Source organism: Schistocerca cancellata, chromosome 7 (genome assembly GCF_023864275.1).
Source record: "Schistocerca cancellata isolate TAMUIC-IGC-003103 chromosome 7, iqSchCanc2.1, whole genome shotgun sequence".
NCBI classification, from domain to species: Eukaryota; Metazoa; Arthropoda; class Insecta; order Orthoptera; family Acrididae; genus Schistocerca; species Schistocerca cancellata.
In genome coordinates, this window is record NC_064632.1 from 200,322,835 (window position 1) to 200,343,590 (window position 20,756).

Consider the following 20,756-nt stretch of genomic DNA (forward strand, 5'->3'; position numbering starts at 1 on the left):
TTTAACGCTATAGCCTGCGCGCATTTTGACAGTGCACTCAGGTCAGCACTGAGATTCTCGAAAGCTGTCTTCAGGTTCGTGTGCTTTGCACTTAGATATATCTGGAGGTCATCAGTATACATGTGGTATTTGCAGTAGGACAAATCTGATGACAACTGATGCTCACTGTAGTAGCACGCTAAAAGTCGACCAAAGTCTCCCCTTCCGAGATTCTCTTTCCGCAATAGCAACCTGCCCTCTGTCAAAGTTGCCTATGTCAGGGGATTTCCCCATTTGTGAGCCGTATCGTCGCCAGAATGATCTGCCGTTCGTCTCAGCTTCCTACATACGCCTTCAAATTGCGATTGGCGCTCTCTTTTTGTCCTTGATTGCTTCCTGGCATACAATTATGGAAACGTGGTTCTACTACAAATTTTTCTTGTTATAAATGAAATGTGTGTCGATGACGTTAAGAAATGTTGCCTGTTAATACATAACAGTACAGACCACGGTATATATGGGAATTTTTTTTTTTTACGACCGTTGTCGGCTTCCGCTTTTCAGCTTCCGCAGTTCTCCTTTCGTTGTTTTTTAACTAATCTCCCACTTAACATCTCGTATCTCTCTTGTAGGTGGTCATCCACGTTTTTTCGCTCAGTTGATGCGCATTCACAGATTACTTTTGATAACAGATTATATCATTTCGGTGGGGGTGGCCATACCAAGTTAATATTTTTCTATCCATGGTATCGAGAATATTGTCTTTTTCGTCCTACAATTTCCCGTATTATGTCATTTCTGACATGTTCCACCCTGGAGTTCGCAAAAATTCCTCACTAAAAGTCCACTTCAAGTGACATCAATTCATTTTTCTACTTTTTGGTTAGCTCCCTTATTTCAGCGCAATATATGGCGATGCTTTCTGCGGTTAATTTGTACAGCAAGACTTCGTTCTCTTTGTAATTTTGTCACTCCATAGCAAGGAGGTAAGTTGGCCATTAATGATATTTACAATTATAAGCGATTAATTGTTATTAAGTCATCATCAAGTTAATTATTATTATTAAATTATTTAGCCAACGGCCGGGCCGCAATCGTAACACTGGCTCCCATGACATGACCGAAGTTAACCGCTGTCGGGCTTGGCTAGCCCTTGGATGTGTGACCATCCGGGTCTGCAGAGCGCTGTTGGCAAGTGGGGTGCACTCAGCCCTTGTGAGGCAAACTGAGGAGCTGCTTGATTGAGAAGCAGCGGCTCCGATCACGAAAAGTGACAACGGATGGAAGAGCGGTGTACAGACCATATGTACCTATATACTCGCATCCAGTGACGAATAGCAGCTGAGGACAACATGGCGGTCCGCCGATACCATCCGGCCTTCTGAGGCCTGATGCCGGAGTTAAGTTTTATTAAATTATTTACACTTATAAAATATATTCCTTAAGATTACCTATTGGTTTCCGTGGCTGTCTGACATTCGCACTATACCTGATATTTTGCTACAATTTGTCATCTGCAATTAATCCGGATTTTTTCAATATTATGTTACGTACATTTCCCAAAATATTAGGCCTAAACTGAAACTGCCGCTTTTTTCCGTTTTTGTGGTGTAGATAAGAGTATTATTGTCATTGTATTACATTCTTTTAACTACACTCCTGGAAATTGAAATAAGAACACCGTGAATTCATTGTCCCAGGAAGGGGAAACTTTATTGACACATTCCTGGGGTCAGATACATCACATGATCACACTGACAGAACCACAGGCACATAGACACAGGCAACAGAGCATGCACAATGTCGGCACTAGTACAGTGTATATCCACCTTTCGCAGCAATGCAGGCTGCTATTCTCCCATGGAGACGATCGTAGAGATGCTGGATGTAGTCCTGTGGAACGGCTTGCCATGCCATTTCCACCTGGCGCCTCAGTTGGACCAGCGTTCGTGCTGGACGTGCAGACCGCGTGAGACGACGCTTCATCCAGTCCCAAACATGCTCAATGGGGGACAGATCCGGAGATCTTGCTGGCCAGGGTAGTTGACTTACACCTTCTAGAGCACGTTGGGTGGCACGGGATACATGCGGACGTGCATTGTCCTGTTGCAACAGCAAGTTCCCTTGCCGGTCTAGGAATGGTAGAACGATGGGTTCGATGACGGTTTGGATGTACCGTGCACTATTCAGTGTCCCCTCGACGATCACCAGTGGTGTACGGCCAGTGTAGGAGATCGCTCCCCACACCATGATGCCGGGTGTTGGCCCTGTGTGCCTCGGTCGTATGCAGTCCTGATTGTGGCGCTCACCTGCACGGCGCCAAACACGCATACGACCATCATTGGCACCAAGGCAGAAGCGACTCTCATCGCTGAAGACGACACGTCTCCATTCGTCCCTCCATTCACGCCTGTCGCGACACCACTGGAGGCGGGCTGCACGATGTTGGGGCGTGAGCGGAAGACGGCCTAACGGTGTGCGGGACCGTAGCCCAGCTTCATGGAGACGGTTGCGAATGGTCCTCGCCGATACCCCAGGAGCAACAGTGTCCCTAATTTGCTGGGAAGTGGCGGTGCGGTCCCCTACGGCACTGCGTAGGATCCTACGGTCTTGGCGTGCATCCGTGCGTCGGTGCGGTCCGGTCCCAGGTCGACGGGCACGTGCACCTTCCGCCGACCACTGGCGACAACATCGATGTACTGTGGAGACCTCACGCCGCACGTGTTGAGCAATTCGGCGGTACGTCCACCCGGCCTCCCGCATGCCCACTATACGCCCTCGCTCAAAGTCCGTCAACTGCACATACGGTTCACGTCCACGCTGTCGCGGCATGCTACCAGTGTTAAAGACTGCGATGTGGTGTGTCCGCTGTGCCGTGCGTGTGATCATTGCTTGTACAGCCCTCTCGCAGTGTCCGGAGCAAGTATGGTGGGTCTGACACACCGGTGTCAATGTGTTCTTTTTTCCATTTCCAGGAGTGTATCATCTGTTAGCCTAAAGTAATAGTTACCGAAAATGTATGTGAAAATTTTGTCTGATAATTTTCTGAATTTTAACAGCATGAAATCAACAATTACGTCGCTGTATTAGTCGGGGCCTCTGAGTACGGAAAACTACTATGCTTTTAATGGTTAAGTTTGAATCGAAATATCAACTTAACCAATTTTAGAGAATCGTTTACAAAACTCGTTTTTCTTTTATCTACCTCACGCACAAATTTAAATTAATAATGTTAATGAAACAGTCGACTATGCTGACGGTGCAATCGCACAATCAATAGAGACAAAAAAAGGTTGAATATCGGGAAAAGTTCGGGTAGTTGGAAATTTTTGTACAGTGGTAGAAGGGAGCGCCACGAACAACATAATAGAAGTCTAGTGAGAGGTGAATGTGCGGTAGAAATACGTGGCCAACAGTGCTAGACTTCTCGTCTGAGGATCCATGGGTTGAACTTCCCGGTCGAGGTGGGACCATGGATACTCGATTGGGCTTAAATTAGGGAAGTTTGGTGGCCAGGGGCTTTCGGTAAACTCATTCTGGTGCTCTTCGAACCACGCACGTACACTGAGATCTGGGTGACACGTTGAACTGTCCCGCTGGGAGTTGCCATCGTGTCAAGGAAAAAAATCTCTATGTAGAGGTGTTCACTTCTGGTTGGTAAACTGTGCCTACCACATTGAAGAGATCACCCAGGGAATGGTACGTAATCATTCCCCAGAATACAACGTTCCCTCCTGGTTGCATGATGTGTGCTTCGAGACCTTTCACGCCGTGCATGCCAAAGGCCGTCTGTCAGATGGAGGATAATAATTGACTCATCTGAAAAGGCCACCTGTCGCCACCCAGTGGACGTCCACTTTGCAGAATTAGTGTTTCCAGTTCCAGCTTTCGTCGCCGATGAACAGCAGTCGGTATGAGCCTTGAGCAGCCGCTGGTGAAGTTCAAAATGGTTCAAATGGCTCTGAGCACTATGGGACTTAACATCTGAGGTCATCAGTCCCCTAGAACTTAGAACTACTTAAACCTAACTAACCTAAGGACATCACACACATCCATGCCCGAGGCAGGATTCGAACCTGCGACCGTAGCAGTCGCGCGGTTCCGGACTGCAGCGCCTAAGCCGCGTGGCCACCGCGGTCGGCGCTGGTGAAGTATCAGTGCAGCATCAGTGCAGTAGCGAGTCGCATATTTAGTTTTCATATTTGTTCTGTAGTTTGATTCTTAATTTCTTTCCGGGTGTTTGTGCGCTTGCATATTTAATTATATAAAATCCTTGCATATTCTCGTATTTGAGAGGAGTAATATTGCTTATTGATAGCCGTAGAGTATAAATTCGCGGAGTCGTTAGACATTAGCAGTAGGATGGATAGGGTGTGAGCGTGCTGTGTGCTGGCGCAGGAGGAACTGCATTGGCTCCTTACTTAGCTTGCATTTATCTCGAATCTCTTGCCCAGCGCAAAGTCCCGAGCGACTGGAAAAAAAGCGCAGGTGACGCCTGTATATAAAAAGGGTAGAAGGACGGATCCTCAAAATTACAGACCAATATCCTTAGCATCGGTTTGTTGCAGGATTCTCGAACATATTCTCAGTTCGAATATAATGAATTTCCTTGATACAGAGAAGTTTCTGTCCATGCATCAGCACGGCTTTAGAAAGCATCGCTCTTGCGAAACGCAAATCGCCCTTTTTTCACGTGATATCTTGCGAACCATGGATGAAGGGTATCAGGCGGATGCCTTATTCCTTGACTTCCGGAAAGCGTTTGACTCGGTGCCCCACTGTAGACTCCAAACTAAGGTACGAGCATATGGGATTGGTTCCCAAGTATGTGAGTGGCTCGAAGACTTCTTAAATAATAGAACCCAGTACGTTGTCCTCGATGGTGAGTGTTCATCGGAGTTGAGGGTATCATCTGGAGTGCCCCAGGGAAGTGTGGTAGGTCCGCTGTTGTTTTCTGTCTACATAAATGATCTTTTGGATAGGGTGGATAGCAATGTGCGGCTGTTTTCTGATGCTGTGGTGTACGGGAAGGTGTCGTCGTTGAGTGACTGTATGAGGATACACGATGACTTGGACAAGATTTGTGATTGGTGTAAAGAATGGAAGCTAACTCTAAACACAGATAAATGTAAATTAATGTAAATGAATAGGAAAAAGAATCCTGTAATGCTTTAATACTCCATTAGTAGTGTAGCGCTTGACACAGTCACGTCGATTAAATATTTGGGCGTAACATTGCAGAGCGATATGAAGTGCGACAAGCATGTAATGGCAGTTGTGGGGAAGGCGGATAGTCGTCTTCGGTTCATTGGTAGAATTTTGGGAAGATGTGGTTCATCTGTAAAAGACACCGCTTATAAAACACTAATACGACCTATTCTTGAGTACTGCTCGAGCGTTTGGGATCCCTATCAGGTCGGATTGAGGGAGCACATAGAAGCAATTCAGAGGCGGACTGCTAGATTTGTTCCTGCTAGGTTTGATAATCACGCGAGTGTTACGGAAATGCTTCAGGAACTCGGGTGGGAGTCTCTAGAGGAAAGGAGGCGTTCTTTCGTGAATCGCTACCGAGGAAATTTAGAGAACCGGCATTTGAGACTGACTGCAGTAAAATTTTACTGCCGCCAACTTACATTTCGCGGAAAGACCACAAAGATAAGATAAGGGAGATTAGGGCTCGTACAGAGGCATATAGGCGGTCATTTTTCCCTCGTTCTGTTTGGGAGTGGAAGAGGGAGAGAAGATGCTAGTTGTGGTACGAAGTACCCTCCGCCACGCACCGTATGGTGGATTGCGGAGTATGTATGTAGATGTAGCTGTACTCATGACCCACGTTCCTGCGGCAGAGGCCCATACGCAGCAACGTTCACTGAATTATCTGTGTGGAGAAGCTGTCGGTAGCCCATTGGTTCATCTGAGTTGTCAGTTGTTCAACTTCTATTCGCCCATACACATCTCTGCAGCCTTCGTTCATCCCTGTCATCTGTGGCCCGTGCTGCACCACTGTTGTCTCGGAGCCGGTTTTGGACAGCGTCTTTCTGTCATGCACTGTGTACTTTAACCTAGGCGGCATGTGAACGGTTTATAAACTTAAACGTTTCGTAAATTGCTTCCACCCTTGGTCCGAAAGCCAGTGCCCTTTTGAACTGTAAGGCGGCTATAATTTCGCACCTTACAAGCACTCATCTACATACTTTGCCGTGATCTACAACCACAATTAGGCATCATTTGGTAGGTTGTACATCGGATATATGAATATTTAAAGAAGACTGACATTGTCACGTACACCTAGTAAATAATTGTTAACGCTTTTGTATGAAAGGTGACGGTGTGTCTTTACTATCAAAACGGCGTAATGAATGATTGCCTGTACTAGTAGAGGTTGTAACGCCAATGGAGATGAAACGGCAAGCAGGACTCAAACCCTGGGTGGAGAAAGCCCACAGAGGTGTGCTGGTTCTGCCTGACACAGGAAGTGCCAAGACGGACAGTCTGGACACCTGGGCGCGGAAACACAATGAAAGTAGGCTGTTTAGGTTTTTATGTTGGTAACGATACGTAGCGCTCTGTATGAAAATCAATGGCTGTGCTGTGTGCAGTCTGTGGCTGGTTGGCATTGTTGGAATATTTTCCACTGTAGTGTTGGGCAGTTGGATGTGAACAGCGCGTAGCGTTGCGCAGTTGGAGGTCAGCCGCCAGCAGTGGTGGATGTGGGGAGTGAGATGGCGGAGTTTAGAGAGCGGATGATCTGGACGTGTGACCATCAGAGAGAGCAAATTTGTAAGACTGGATGTCATGAATTGATATATATGACTTTTGAACACTATTAAGGTAAATACATTGTTTGTCTCTATCAAAATCTTTCATTTTCTGACTATGCCTATCAGTAGTTAGTGCCTTCAGTAGTTAGAATCTTTTATTTAGCTGGCAGTATTGGCGCTCGCTGTATTGCAGTAGTTTGAGTAACGAGTTTGAGGTAACTGATTCATGAAAGGTATAGGTTACTGTTAGTCAGGGCCATTCTTTTGTAGTCTTTTGAAAGTCAGATTGCGTTGCGCTAAAAATATTGTGTGTCAGTTTAGTGTTGATCAGAATAAGTAAAGAGACAAATGTCTGAGTACGTTCAGTTCTGCTCAGCTGTTTGAAAATCAAATAACGTAAGAGGTTTATCAGCACAGTAATTCATAACTTTTAAAAGGGGACGTTTCAACAATACAGCGGCGGCTGGCTGGTCTTGTAGCTAGGCCGGAAGGATCACCGAGAACTCTGCAAATCTTGGACGCAGCTGAAAGGAATGAGGAAGCGTCACCTCGAAAATCACGCAGGTTTGGTTATTTCCAAGGATTTTTACTCAGAAGCGTATCATTGTATGAGTATAGGTATTTCCTCGCAAACTTTCCACGCTGGACGACAAAAGACTAAAATATGGTTGGTCAGCGTTCAGAAGAATCTGTAGAGAGGGAAAATATTCCGTGGTTTCGTGAAGATGATTCGCCTTCTGCAGTTACGAGGAAGAGCAGCCAAATCTTTCTGGGAAGCCAGCAGTGGAGTGGAAGTGGTCTTCCGTTTTGAGGGCCTGTGTGTGACGGTCGCTCAGTATCAGCTTTGTTGGTTCAGACGGATTTTCTGCCTTTGCTCTCAGTAGCTTTTATAGTTAGAACGGTTAGGCACTGTACTGTTGCGAACTTATACGATTCTGGACTTCGCCTCCAGGTTGGAAGTCGTCGTTGAGTACGTAGCGTTCAGTGATTGCGAGCACTTCTTCTGCCTATACTTACGCTGAGGCGTTATTTGAACTCCGTCCTTGTGGGTTTGAGTTTGCGTTTTTCGTCTGTAGAACACAGAGAGAAGAAGACAGTATTCGAGTATATTAGTCAGACTACCGCCTTCTGCCATTCTAGTGGTTGAAAGAGTTTTATTTTGTGGCTGGAGTTCTTCCATCGTCGCAGATGTGTACGGGAACCATCTCTCCGACTAACCGGACGCAGTACATATGGTGATATTGCTAACTGCTTCGGCTTATTAGGACTATAAAGCTAAACAGCTGTGATCACGCTAGTTTATTTCCACTGAGGTTCCACACCACCGTAGATCATCTTTGAAAGTAGTGTCTTCTAGTGTTTGGTACGTAGATGATGTCAGTCATTTCGCGTTATTTGTTAGATCGCGTGGCCATAAAAAGGGGCAGAGCTGGGAAATTGATCAGAAATGTTAGGTAGGAAATATAGACATTTGTAATAAAGGGTTGTTTTTTAATCTACAATAAATGTATAAAAGAAAAAACATTTATCATTTAGTAGTATTAGTTGCCTTAATGAATCATTTAAGTTGAGGTTGTAATTTATATGTTAAAGACCATTAAGAGATCCTAAGATCTGCTTCAGGGGGTAGTCAGACATGGCCAATTCATCGTTTCAGCGTTCAATATTTTTCCGTTGCGCACATGCATTTTACACCCGCCTGGAGTAGCATCTTGGAGGACCTCAGATAATTCGCTCCGTTTCCGCTTGTAGAGAAACAAATTCAGAAACTAAGAGAAAGTGACAAAAACCCAGATGGTAAGTAAATATTGTCATTATTCAATTGTAAGTGGTTAAAGATCAACATTAACTTTCTACTTCCCATGCAATTATTTTTTCCAACATTCACTTTATGTATTTTTGTTAATTTTACATAATCCCTTCACTAACGTTATCGAGATAATGATTTTGAAAACTATAAAATTAGCAGCATAATATTAATACTGGCGCTAGGTGTGGTGCTAAACGTAGCCTACCAAGTGGCGTCTGCAAGGGAGTTGTGCTCCAAGCAGAGAGCTGTCATTGACTTTCTTTCGGAAAGCCAGATCATGGTAGATATTCATAGGCGCTTGCAGAAAGTCTACGGAGTCCTAGCAGTGGACAAAAGCACGGTGAGTCGTTGGGCAACGCGTCTCTCATCAACGCAACAAGGACTGTAAATCTGTCCGATCTCCCGTGTGTCGCCAGGCAGCACACAGCTGTTACTCTTGCGATGTTGGAATGTGTGGATACTCTCATTATAGGTGATCGAAGGATCACAGTCAAACACCTTGCTAATCTAGCATGAAATTTTCACTCTACAGCGGAGTGTGCGCTGATATGAAACTTTCTGGAAGATTAAAACTGTGTGCCGGGCCGAGACTCGAACTCGGGACCTTTGCCTTTCGCAGGCAAGTGCTCTACCGACTGAGCTACCCAAGCACGACTCACGCCCCGTCCTCACAGTACCTCGTCTCCTACCTTCCAAACTTCACAGAAGCTCTCCTGCGAACCTTGCAGAACTAGCGCTCCTGAAAGAAAGGATATTGCGGAGACATGGCTTAGCCACAGCCTTGGGGTTGTTTCTAGAATGAAATTTTCACTCTACAGCGTGTGAGAACGGGGCGTGAGTCGTGCTTGGGTAGCTCAGTCGGTAGAGCACTTGCCCGCGAAAGCCAAAGGTCCCGAGTTCGAGTCTCGGCCCAACACACAGTTTTAATCTGCCAGAAAGTTTCATATCAGGGTACACTCCGCTGTAGAGGGAAAATTTCATTCTAGAAACAACCCCAAGGCTGTGGCTAAGCCATGTCTCCGCAATATCCTTTCTTCCAGGAGTGCTAGTTCTGCAAGGTTCACAGGAGAGCTTCTGTGAAGTTTGGAAGGTAGGAGACGAGGTACTGGCGGAATTAAAGCTGTGAGGACGGGGCGTGAGTCGTGCTTGGGTAGCTCAGTCGGTAGAGCACTTCCCCGCGAAAGGCAAAGGTCCCGAGTTCGAGTCTCGGCTCGGCACACAGTTTTAATCTGCCAGAAAGTTTCACCTTGCTACTCACCTGGACGCCTCTGTTGGTAGTGCGGACACACTCGTCCACCAGCTGGGGCACTCAAAGGTGTGTACCCCTGGCTCCCTCGCCGCCTAACAGAAGACCATGTCGAACATCGTCACAGATGATGAAACATGGATTCATCACCTCGAACCGGAAACAAAACCGAAATTCGTGGATGTCGCCACACCAAAGCAGTGTCATGGCGACGGTTCTCTGGGACTCTGAAGGGGTTATTCTGTTTGATGCCCCCCCTCACGGTGGACGCTTTAAAGTGTAACGTGCTGCCCTCAGGGAACTGAAGGAACGACTTCAGCCTGCTCGTCGCCGCAAAAATGCAAACGAACTTCTCCTTCTCCACGACAGCCCCGCCCAAGGTCTCAGACAAGTCTGCTTAACCAAGAGGAGCACACAAAACTTCATCAGTCTGTCCTTCCTCTCCACCGTGTAAGTCCAAATCTATCACCTTCCGACTTTCACTTGTTTGACCCAATGAAGGATGCACTCTGTAGAAAGCAGTACATGGATGATGGGGATAGTGTTACCATGTGGCCACAGAGGCCCTCCCAGTAAGGTGGCGTAAAGCCGTCGCATTGAACAGAGACTGGACTGGAAAATAGGGTTGTATAATGGGGAATGATATGGGGTATTGGAATTCTGAATAAAATCGAACTGCTCAAAAAAAAAAGTGTTATGTTACTTACTAAATGCCCCTCGGATAAGGGTGTTATTGAAAAGAAATGCCTTAGGTTTATTATTGTTTTATTGCAAATAAAGAAATTCAATTCAATTAACAATAAATTGAGTAACATACGATGTGCGACAATAAAGTAATGAGACTGATTTTCTTTGCAAGATGTGGCAACCCTGTAGGCTTGCATAGGCACAATATCTTTGACCTTGGTCTGTAATCTGCTTCTAGTCCAAGTGGCACATCGATGCAACTGCTCAATCGTGAGTAGTACTGTAATCAGTTATTACGTGTTTGTGTCTCTCGTCACGGAAATGGAACCATATAATATTGCGCAACGGTATGCCATTTCTTTTTGTGTTAAATTGGGTGAAAACGCGACGACAACTTACAGTAAGGCTTCGGAAGGCTTTTGGAGAGGAGGTTATGTCAAGAACTCAAGTTTTTCGTTGCCATAAAATGTTTAGTGAAGACAGGACGAATGTTGAAGATGAAGACTGCAGTGGACGACCATCAACCTCACAGATGGATGTGAACATGGCCAGGGTGTGTGAACTCGAACGATCTGATCGAAGATTATCCGTGAAAATGTTTGCAGAAGAACTGAACATCAATCGAGAAACGGTTCGTCTAATAATAATTGGATTATCTATCACGATAATGCGCCATCCCATAGTGCTGTGTCAGTACAGCAATTTTTAACCTCAAAACAAATTTCAGTACTACAACAGCCACCTTATTCATCAGATATCGCTCCGTGCGACTTTTTTCTGTTCCCAAGAGTCAAAACGGCGGTCAAGAGACACCATTTTCAAACAACACAAGATGTTCAAAAAGGTGTGACGAGGGTCTTGGAGGATATTACAGAAGATGAGTTCCAGAAATGTTACCATCAATGGCAGAAGCGCAGGAAAAAGTGTGTGCAATCAGAAGGGAACTACTTTGAAGGAGACAACACTTAACTTGACTAAAACGGTAAGCAACACTTTTTTTCGCATCAGTCTCATTACTTTATTGTCGCACCTCGTATGATCATATAAAATTACATTAAAGTAGTACTACAAACAAACAATCTTAGAGAAAAATGTTAGTGCTTACCTACGCAAATCTGTTTTTCTTAAGTTTCCAGTATTACTTTTTTACATAACCTGAACTCTAATTCTTCCATATCCTCGGTGGAATCTCTTCTTCCAGAATGTCAGTATCTTCAGTATCTGTGTCATAGTCATCAGTGTCAATAATAGGGATGTCAGTTGGAACACTGGTGTACCGTTGGTTTTTGCATACTTTGCGAACGGTGGTACACTTAATGCTGAATTTCCTGCAGGAGCATACTCCATAGGACCCTGTGGCATGCGTTCAGTAAATAGTTTTCAACAGTTTCGCTGGTTCTGCTTCTTTAACAGTGAGAACTGGCAAGAGGCCGAATTTTGAAACTTTCTAGCCCATTGCAGTGGATCTAGTGGATTCTTTTTGTGCAAGTTTGCACCTGCAAATACGTTCCCAGGGAATGCTGTCGAGCAGATGCTTCTGTAGAAGGCAAAGAGGTGACGTTGAATTATGTCTTGGTACACATTTTTCAAATATTTGATACCGAAGCATATTTAACAGCTTTGTTTCCTCTTCGCAGTACTGGGCTGCTATGAATTTCTGTCCAGTCTCATCAGTACTAGCACAAGAACTCCTGAATATCTCTGCAGCTTTCTGTAGATTGTTTTGTCTTCAGTGCACTGAGCAGTCTCAGTTTTCCTTTGCCGAAAAACGACGAAGTCGTATTGCAGCCACTGAAGGCATGTACCCTATACTTGAGACAACTTGAAATTTAGAGGGCTGGAGACTACTTTGTCTTTTCTGCCTTTGCCTGGTTTCAGTAGAAAAATGTTGGGGGACAATGGTGCAGAAGCGGTCAGGAGGTCAGTGTCCTTCCCTACAAAAACAACACAGACTGCTGAGCAAAGTCAACAGCAGTTGCTACAACTACAGTATTGGTGTCCTCAAGAGCTTGTTTAATACTGAACTGGTCGTCCTCAAGTTGTGCAGTCAGAAAATAAATAAGGCGCCGTTCATTTTGTTTCTTCGACAGAGACAAATCTTTTGCCAGCATTACTGGAGTTGTTTCTTAATTGCGACAGTTGGTGCAGTTTTTTTGGCCACTCTACGCAGCCGCTCAGCTCCTTTCGTGGTCCTGTCACTTGTCATATCAGGGTGTCCATTAAACATAAACGTGACCTTCCTGCCATACAAACGCTTGATGTAATATACCTACTTTGCAATTGTGGAAGAAAATAGTTATTTTGACACTCTGTACAACAGGAATCCTCCATCTACAACGCGCTCTGTCTTTTCGAAATAAATTGGGTCTTTAAAGGCATCAAACAACTTATAAAACACAGCTTTTTGCATGCATACGTAGACAGAGAATGAGAGTACTGAAAAGTAATGAACACTAGTGAACACTGGAAGAAACCATACAAGTGAAAGTAGATAGCCGATGCTGGTCGTTAATCATGTGATTTACATACAGGGTGTTTCCGTTAGAGCGTGCAAAAATATAACAGGACATAGAGAATTCTCCACTGAATTAAGGAGATATGGAAGTAAACTTGTCTACCGTTGTGTACAGCATTATAGTTCTCCATCTTATTTACAACTAATATAAATACAAGTTTACACACACTGTGCTGTTTATTTACGTGTACAATATTTATTTCCTGCAAGGAGGATGAGCCTGATTACTAGGACGTCATGATTCAGGGTTTGTTTACTTTACTTGTCCGTTGTATCGTATTTACACTACAGGAAGAAGATGCTGTGATATGCAAATAATTAGCTTTTCAGAGCATTCACACAAGTTTGGCGCAGGTGACGACACCTACAACGCGCTGACATGAGGAAAGTTTCCAACCGATTTCTCAAATGGTTCAAATGGCACTGAGCACTATGGGACTTAACTTCTAAGGTCATCAGTCCCCTAGAACTTAGAACTACTTAAACCTAACTAACCTAAGGACATCACACACATCCATGCCCGAGGCAGGATTCGAACCTGTGACCGTAGCGGTCGCGCGGTTCCAGACTGTAGCGCCTTTAACCGCTTGGCCACCCCGGCCGGCACCGATTGCTCATACACAAACAGCGGTTGACCGGCGTAGCCTGGTGAAAAGTTGTGATGCCTCGTGTAAGGAGGACAAATGCTTACCATCACGTTTCCGACTTTGATAAAGGTCGGATTGTAGCCTATCGCGATTGTGGTTTATCGTATCGCGACATTGCTGCTCGCGTTGGTCGAGATCCAATTACTGTTAGCAGTATATGGAATCGGTGGGTTCAGGATGGTAATACGGAACGCCGTGAGGGATCCCAACGGCCTCGTATCACTAGCAGTCGAGATGACAGGCATCTTATCCGCATGGCTGTAACGGATCGTGCAGCCACGTCTCGATCCCTGAGTCAACAGATGGGGACGTTTGCAAGACAACAACCATCTGTACGAACAGTTCGACGACGTTTGCAACAGCATGGACTATCCGCTCGGAGACCATGGCTGCGGTTACCCTTGACGCTGCATCACGGACAGGAGCGCCTGCTATGGTGTACTCAACGACGAACCGGGATGGCAAAAGGTCTTTTTTGCGAATGAATTCAGGTTCTGTTAACAGCACCATAATGGTCGCATCCGTGTTTGGCGACATCGCGGTGAGCACACATTGGAAACGTGTATTCGTCATCGCCACACTGGCATATCGCCCTGCGTGATGGTATGGGGTGCCATTGGTTACACGTCTCGGTCACCTCTTGATCGCATTGACGGCACTTTGAACAGTGGACGCTGCATTTCAGACGTGTCACGACACGTGGCTCTATCCTTAATTCGATCCGTGTGAAACCTTATATTTCAACAGGATAATGCAAGAAACTGCAAAAAAATGTGGGAATTTAAGGAGATGGGACCTGGATAAACTGACTAAACCAGAGGTTGTACAGAGTTTCAGGGAGAGCGTAAGGGAACAAATGGCAGGAATGAGGGAAATAAATACAGTAGAACAAGAATGGGTAGCTTTGAGGGATGAAGTAGTGAAGGCAGCAGAGGATCAAGTAGGTAAAAAGACGAGGGCTAGTAGAAATCCTTGGGTAACAGAAGAAATATTGAATTTAATTGATGAAAGGAGAAAATATAAAAATGCAGTCAATGAAGCAGGCAAAAAGGAATACAAACGTCTAAAAAATGATATCGACAGGAAGTGCAAAATGGCTAAGCAGGCATGGCTAGAGGATAAATGTAAGGATGTAGAGGCTTATCTCACTAGGGGTAAGATAGATACTGCCTACAGGAAAATTAAAGAGACCTTTGGAGAAAAGAGAAGGACTTATATGAATATCAAGAGCTCAGATGGAAACCCAGTTCTAAGCAAAGAAAGGAGAGCAGAAAGGTGGAAGGAGTATATAGAGGGTCTAAACAAGGGCGATATATTCTTGAGGACAATATTATGGAAATGGAAGAGGGTGTAGATGAAGATGAAATGGGAGATATGATACTGCGTGAAGAGTTTGACAAAGCACTGAAAGATCTGAGTCGAAACAAGGCCTCGGGAGTAGACAACATTCCATTAGAACTACTGACGGCCTTGGGAGAACCAGTCCTGACAAAACTCTACCATCTGGTGAGGAAGATTTATGAGACAGGTGAAACACCGTCAGACTTCAAGAAGAATATAATAATTCCAATCCCAAAGAAAGCAGGTGTGAGAGATGTGAAAATTACCGAATTATCAGTTTAATAAGTCACGGCTGCAAAATACTAACGCGAATTCTTTACAGACGAACGGAAAAATTAGTAAAAGCCGACGTAGGGGAAGATCAGTTTGGATTCTGTAGAAATATTGGAACACGTGAGGCAATACTGACCCTACGGCTTATCTTAGAAGCTAGATTAAGGAAAGGCAAACCTACGTTTCTAGCAATTGTAGACTTAGAGAAAGCTTTTGACAATGTTGACTGGAATACTCTCTTTCAAATTCTGAAGGTGGCAGGGGTAAAATATAGGGAGCGAAAGGCTATTTACAATTTGTATAGAAACCAGATGGCAGTTATAAGAGCAGTGGGATATGAGAGGGAAGCAGTGGTTCGGAAGGGAGTGAGACAGGGTTGTAGCCTCTCCCCAATGTTGTTCAATCTGTATATTGAGCAAGCAGTAAAGTAAACAAAAGAAAAATTTGGAGTAGGTATTAAAATCCATGGAGAAGAAATAAAAACTTTGGGGTTCGCCGATGACATTGTAATTCTGTCAGAGACAGCAAAGGACTTGGAAGAGCAGTTGAACGGAATGAATAGTGTCTTGAAAGGAGGATATAAGATGAACATCAACAAAAGCAAAACGAGGATAATGGAATGTAGTAGAATTAAGTCGGGTGATGCTGAGGGTATTAGATTAGGAAATGAGACACTTAAAGTAGTAAAGGAGTTTTGCTATTTGGGGAGCAAAGTAACTGATGATGGTCGAAGTAGAGAGGATATAAAATGTGGACTGGCAATGGCAAGGAAAGCGTTTCTGAAGAAGAGAAATTTGTTAACATCGAGTATAGACTTAAGTGTCAGCAAGTCGTTTCTGAAAGTATTTGTATGGAGTGTAGCCATGTATGGAAGTGAAACATGGACGATAAGTAGTTTAGACAAGAACATAATAGAAGCTTTCGAAATGTGGTGCTACAGAAGAATGCTGAAGATTAGATGGGTAAATCACATAACTAATGAGGAGGTGTTGAGTAGGATTGGGGAGAAGAGAAGTTTGTGGCACAACTTGACTAGAAGAAGGGATCGGTTGATGGACATGTTCTGAGGCGTCAAGGGATCACCAATTTAGTATTGGAGGACAGCGTGGAGGGTAAAAATCGTAGAGGTAGACCAAGAGATGAATACACCAAGCAGATTCAGAAGGATGTAGGTTGCAGTAGGAACTGGGAGATGAAGAAGCTTGCACAGGATAGAGTAGCATGAAGAGCTGCATCAAACCAGTCTCAGGACTGAAGACCACTACAGCAACAACAATGCACGACATCATTTGCAGGTCCTGTACGGGCCTTTCTGGATAGAGAAGATGTTCGACTGCTGCCCTGGGCAACACATTGTCCATATGTCTCTCCTATTGAAAATGTCTGGGTAATGGTGGCCGAGCAACCGCATCGTCACAATACGCCGGTCACTACTCTTGATGAACTGTGGTATCGTGTTTAAGCTGCATGGGCAGCTATACCTGTACACGCCATTCAAGCTCTGTTTGACGCATTGCCCAGGCGTATCAATGCCGTTATTACGGCTAGAGGTGGTTGTTCTGGGTACTGATTTCTCAGGATCTATGTACCCAAATTGCATGGAAATGTAATCACATGTCAGTTCTAGTATAAGGTATTTGTCCAATGAATACTCGTTTATGATCTGCATTTCTTCTTTGTGTAGCAATTTTAATGGCCAAGATTGCACATTGTCCCCTTGGCTGTTCGTGAGAGGATGTGGATACAAGATGACAGTTCACAGCCTCGCTTCAGTGTGGATGTCCGCAAGCATCTCAATGCTGTGTTTCCTGGTCGCTGGACTGGAAGGTGAGGTCCTTCTCAGGTCCTGACATGAATCCCCATGACTATTTCCTGTGGGGATACTTGAAGTCACTTGCATATGAGAGCCCACTACATACAGAGATGGAATTAGTAGCCAGTGATGTAGTTCCGTGTGATGTGATTCGAAACACACCAAGGATATTTGTCAGGGTACGTCAGAATCTTGTTAGAGTTCCAGTACATTTCGTAAGATGCATTGCAAATGTACGTTCCTTTGTCAGTGGTGGTATTTGCAGTTAACTGTAACTATTGCCAATAAAAAGTATGCAGTACTGTGATTTTATTCCTTTTATCTCCTTAAGTTGGCTTCTCCGATCCCAGTTTCCCTACCTCAAATTGTTCAGTGGAGCTTCCACTGCATCCTGGAAAATTTTTACACGCTGTTACGATAACACCCTGTACAATTCAATAATGGCCATATTTACTTGCCATCTACGTTTATTGTCACTTTCCTTAACTTTCAGAAAACACAAGCTGATACTCTACAACTTTTCTCCTATAAAATTTTGCATCAAACTGGTCATTTCTCTGATGCTGTTTTCTGACGTAGCTTTCCTATATCAAATTTTGATGAAATAGCAAAGATTTTAAAGAATTTAATGCTCTGCGTTTTTGGTAACTTTGGCTTTTGCGATTAAGCGCTTAGTTTCGTAGGGATCTGAAAAACAAGGTTGCGAAATATTGGAGGTTTACTTTTCATCACTGCTGAAGCTCCATTCAGAGATCGGGCAATCTCAGAGTATTTATATCAGAGGCCTACTTCAGAAATTGAAACAGTTTGCAGAATTCCACTAATCTCTGGAAAGCAACCCCGTTCTTGGAGCTAATTATGCCGGCCTATATGTACTTCTCAGATTTTCCGACGATTGGTTTTCAGATGACGTACTACAATTTCTTGGAAGCTATACTGAAGCGATGTATTAAATTGAAGGTGCCACAGAAAGTCATTTAGGCATCATGCAATCATAATGCCTGAGTTAAACAGTACTGCTCAAATACTGGATAGGTCACTCAATGAAATATCGTCAGTTGGTGAACAAGTGACTTTATTGTAGCGCGTTTCTGATTTACCCGCCATCAGACATTCTGAAAATAAAGAATACATTGTTATGAAATAAAAGTTTTTTCAGCAATGACATACTGTATGAAGATGAAGATACATTGGGCACATTAGAATGAACACATACCAAATGCATCAAGTTGTTCAGATGAACTGAAAGTACACGTCCAATAAATGACTGTCAAAGGCAGGATGGTAGTGCTATTAAGTTGACATCACAATGAAACAAAAGCTACCGATAGGAGGCACTAGTTTGCCCAAGGTGGTGCCCGCAGCGAGAAATCGTAAAACAAAGTACATTATGTTATTTACAATGATGGTAATTTAACGCTTGAACAATACAGGCGAGAAAATGGTGCATTATTACTGAGCCATTGTAAATTTTACTACCCCATATTTTATTCAAAGGAAGTCATAATTTGTAGTTTATGTACTAGTTAATTACAGTTAAAAGGTCTCCAAAAATTAAGTACAAAATGTCCTGTTTTACACCATATACTGACAATACCAGATGGCTGGACCCGCGAATTGATACCAACTGAACTCAAGTTTTACGAGGGTTTACTATAGCACTCCGTATTCAGGCCACGAGTGGCCTACCGGGACCATCCGACCGCCATGTCATCCTCAATGGAGGATGCGAATAGGATGGGCGTGGGGTCAGCACACCGCTCTCCCGGTCGTTACGATGGTATTCTTGACCGAAGCCGCTAATATTCGGTCGAGTAGCTCCTCAGTTGGCATCATGAAGGTGAATGCACCCCGAAAAATGGCAACAGCGCATGGTGGCCTGGATGGTCACCCATCCAAGTGCCGACCACGCCCGACAGCGCTTAACTTCGGTGATCTCACGGGAACCTGTGTATCCACCGCGGCAAGGCCGTTGCCTAACCTATAGTTATACCGTATAACAATTTAAAATATATACGTATTCAACAGAAGGGAATTTACGTCGGTATGCCAGGCATAACGCGTAGATAGTTACAAAATCAAAGAGATTTTCTCTTCTTTTTTTTTTTTTTTTTTTTGATAAATATACAAAAAGGCAATGTAAGAGCCACACAGAATAAGGGTACTATTGGCATGTCAATAAATATGAACGCTTTATGACGTCACCTTACAAGGACTACCAGTTTGTTCCTGACAGTTATGTTCTCAACATATACTATCATTTCATCTGAACAACGTGATGTATCTGGTATGTGTTCATTTTGTTGTAACGAATGTTAGTTCTTCTTCATACGGCATGTCACTGCTGTAAACAAAATTCACATTGCACCCTGTATTTTCAGATTATCTGATGATGGGTAAACCGGAAACGCTTTATAATAAAGCCATCTGTTCACGAAATCATGACATTTCACTGAGTGACCTATCCAGCTTGTATGCAGTACTGTTTTTTAGCGATGTACAAAACTAATCCAAATAAATTGTTGTCATTATTATGTTTATACATTTTATATATATTTAATGTTACTATTATTAAAATCCTGGGCATCCGTGACACGTTAAATGGGGGAGAGGGGGTGCGTGCGGGAGGGATAACATGCGGACCCAAGAGACACCAGCGGCCGCTTGGTGCGGCAAGCTGAAAACGGCGCCAAGGCGGTCCCAGTGAAAAACTGGTGTACAGGGTGTATCATACTTATAATTATTAGCGAAAACGGACACGCGTAAAAGTAAACGACAATAGTAGCAGAACAACTCCAGGAAACATGGGTCTGCCAATGAACCGATTTCGAAATGACCGTAACTGCTTGGTTACGATTCGCCACTGACATCAGTATCAAATGTTGTTCTAGTCACTGACTTCCGACGTAAAAAAGTCACCCCCGTTCTGCCAATAGCCTTATCAAAGATGGCGGAGGAGCGACAGAGGTTCAGGTTACTCTCTTGTCGTTGGGAAGGGAAGCTGCGCCTAAAGGTAGAAGAATCAGCAATGATCAACGACACGAGGAAGCAGAAGCCAATGAAAACCACTGCATTAAAGACACATAATGTGTATCCACTGGACATTTGGCCCGTAACTGAAAAAGTGTCATGATGACCTATCCACTGGCAAAACATTTCGGAATAGTCTCCCACGGATCACGAGAGAAGACTGCCAAAGGGGAGGTGACCGCGAGAAAAGGATTGAAAAACCAAGGGAGTGGACTGTCAGATGCTCGAACGTGATAGGGAAGCCAGAAAATCTGAAAATGGGAATGAAAAGGCTCAATCTAGCTACAGTTGAAATGAAATGAAATGAAATGAAAAAAAAAGAAACTAGAATTTCTCGTTAGATGAGTATAAGGTAACGTCAACAGCAGCAGAAAATGTTATAACAGGAGTAGGATTCATTATGAATAGGAAGGTAGGGGAGAGATGGGAGAGAGTGTGTTACTGGGAACTGTTCAGTGACAGTGTTGTTCTTACCAGAACCGACAGCAAACTAAAACCGACAACGATACTTCAGGTATACATGCCGACGTTACAAGCTGAAGATGAAAAGACAGATAGTATGTGAGGATACTGAAAGGGCAATACACTACGTAAACTGAGATGAAAATCTAATAGTTATGGGTGACTGGAATGCAGTTCTAGGGGAAGGAGTAG

At 44.1% G+C, this 20,756-nt stretch overlaps 1 pseudogene; it reads right to left on the reverse strand.

Moving 5' to 3' along the window:
* Positions 1 to 18,931: 18,931 nt before the first annotated feature.
* Positions 18,932 to 19,049, reverse strand: LOC126093169 (5S ribosomal RNA; annotated as a pseudogene).
* Positions 19,050 to 20,756: the final 1,707 nt, after the last annotated feature.